This window comes from Penaeus monodon, chromosome 12 (genome assembly GCF_015228065.2).
Source record: "Penaeus monodon isolate SGIC_2016 chromosome 12, NSTDA_Pmon_1, whole genome shotgun sequence".
NCBI classification, from domain to species: domain Eukaryota; kingdom Metazoa; phylum Arthropoda; class Malacostraca; order Decapoda; family Penaeidae; genus Penaeus; species Penaeus monodon.
Genome location: NC_051397.1, coordinates 12,966,013 through 12,968,512, shown reverse-complemented (window position 1 = coordinate 12,968,512; position 2,500 = coordinate 12,966,013). Strand labels below are relative to the sequence as shown.

Sequence of the window (2,500 nt, the reverse complement as noted above, 5' to 3'; positions counted from 1 at the left end):
CTCTCTCTCTCTCTCTCTCTCTGTCTCTCTCTCTCTTCTCTTCCTCTCTCTCTCTCTCTCTCTCTCTCTCTTTCTCTCCTCTCTCTCTCTCTCTCTCCTCTCTCTATTCTCTCTCTCTCTCTCTCTTCTCTCTCTCTCTCTCTCTCTCTCTCTCTCTCTCTCTCTCTCTCTCTCTCTCTCTCTCTCTCTCTCTCTCCCCTTTTCTCACATTATAACACTTTTTGAGTACAAATCCACAAACCGGCATGCTAGAAAATACCCAGTGGTTACACTTCCCCAATTGACCTACATGGCTGAGAATCTTCTACAGAAAATATAATATAAACATTCTTAATTATCTTCATGCACAAAAACACATTTTCTGCAAACATTCCTCACGGCAGAACGTTTCCGCTGCTAAACGTTTTGCTGTCGTAGACGATATCGCGCTTCACTGTAATTCTTTTTCACTTTCCTTTCCGCTGCTCTCATCAAAGCCTCGAGCTCCGAGATGGCAGATGGTGTGTGTGTGTGTGTGTGTGTGTGTGTGTGTGTGTGTGTGTGTGTGTGTGTGTGTGTGTGTGTGTGTGTGTGTGTGTGTGTGTGTGTGTGTGTTGTGTGTGCGTGCGTAGTGTGGTGTTTTGTGTGCGTGCGTGTATGTGTGTTGTGTGTGTGTGTGTTGTGTGTATGTGTGTGTGTGTGTGTGTGTGTGTGTGTGTGCGTGTGTGTGTGTGTGTGTGTGTGTGTGTGTGTGTGTACGTGCGTGCGTGTGTGTGTGTGCGCTTGCGTGTGTGTGTGTGTGTGTGTGTGTGTGTGTGTGTGTGTGTGTACGTGCGTGCGTGTGTGTGTGTGCGCTTGCGTGTGTGTTTGTGTGTGTGTGTGTGTGCGCGCGTGCGTGTGCGTGCTTTAACTTTCATTTGACCATATGTGGTTTTAATGTATAGAATTTCTTGCCAGATTCCTTTGCTGACAGATGAGACAAGTGATTTACCTTTCGGTATTTCGTTTGAAATCATCATTCAGAAGCCAATCAATCTCCATTTTCTATCAAGATATCTGTAGGCTTATGGGCAAGCCTAACTGATTTATAAATAATGTGCTTTTGTTCGTTTTCATCTCTTTCTTATTTTTTTTATTTTCATGTAAGCGTAAAACGAACAGGACTGTACACATGCATCCTTAAATGTAGCAAACACATGCGTAATATATCGAAGTTTTTTTTTTTTTCGTTAACCGTAACAGCAGAGTAACAAACCTGAAAAAGCAGTGAAATTTCTCCTTTCATAGGGGGAAGAGGCCAAGATTAAGTAAACTGGATGAGGCTAATGTATTGCTTAAAATATTACGGGTGTCATTTAAAGAGATAATTTTGTAATGGTTTTGAAATGGCTGCGGATGAAACCAGCATTTTGATGATTAAGAAATTGTGTATAGGAGCGAAAAACAACAGATAACTTGAATTTTTGTCCAGTATTGTTATTATTTTAATGAAATGTGTATGAAAATAGTAAATGGGAACTGTAAAGATGCGGATTTATTACATAGGCCATAAATAAAAAAAAGATATCTCTACTTAGGAATTTTACAACCATTCTTTTTTCTTCTTCCGTTCATTGTGACAGGCCTCGTTTGAACTACACTCCCCCCCCCTTCCCCCTTCACCTAGCGGCCATACACCCTTAGCAAGCACCATTATGGCCTCATTTTCGCTCTCACTTTCCTGGGCCTACGACAGAGCGTGTGAACCTGTGACCCCGGATGACCCTGTGGCACCTGGGAACCGGCGTGATTCTACGTGTGTCTGTCTCTCGTGATTACTCAATTCAGCTTTCTTTCTCGCTGGGTTGTGCTTAACTTTCCCTTTCTGTTTCTGCAGTTCTCTCTCTCTCTCTCTCTCTCTCTCTCTCTCTCTCTCTCTCTCTCTCTCTCTCTCTCTCTCTCTCTCTCTATCTCTATCTATCTATCTATCTATCTATCTCTCTATCTCTCTCTCTTTCTCTCAGTCGGTAACTCGGTCCTTCTCTCTATCAATCTATCTATTTGTCTACCTTGGCCTCTCTCTCTCTCTCTCTCTCTCTCTCTCTCTCTCTCTCTCTCTCTCTCTCTTCTATTTCTCTCTTCTCTATTTCTCTCTTCTCTATTTCTCTCTCTCTCTCTCTCTCTTCTCTCCTCTATTCCTCTCTCTCTCTCTCTCTCTCTCTCTCCTCTCTCTCTCTCTCTCTCTCTCTCTCTCTCTCTCTCTCTCTCTCTCTCTCTCTCTCTCTCTCTCTCTCTCTCTCTCTCTCTCTCTCTCTCTCTCTCACTCTGTCTCTATTTTATTTCTCCTCCTCTCTCCCCTTTATCGCTCTTTCATATGTATGTCTGATTTATACTTTTTCTATCTCAATACCCTCAGCAACTCTTGCAAAACCAGTCATTAACGAACTCAGTAAAAAATAATAACAGGGGCTCGTTATTATCAACCTTCAAATACAAGTGATTAAAACTCGCAAAGACTCAATCACGAGGCAATTAAGTCCGG

At 42.6% G+C, this 2,500-nt stretch overlaps 1 protein-coding gene across 1 annotated transcript in view; it reads right to left on the bottom strand.

Annotated features, from left to right (window-relative positions):
* Positions 1 to 2,500, bottom strand: part of LOC119579309 (proline-rich protein 36-like) — a 9,121-nt gene that overhangs the window by 1,068 nt on the left and 5,553 nt on the right. The window lies entirely within an intron of this gene.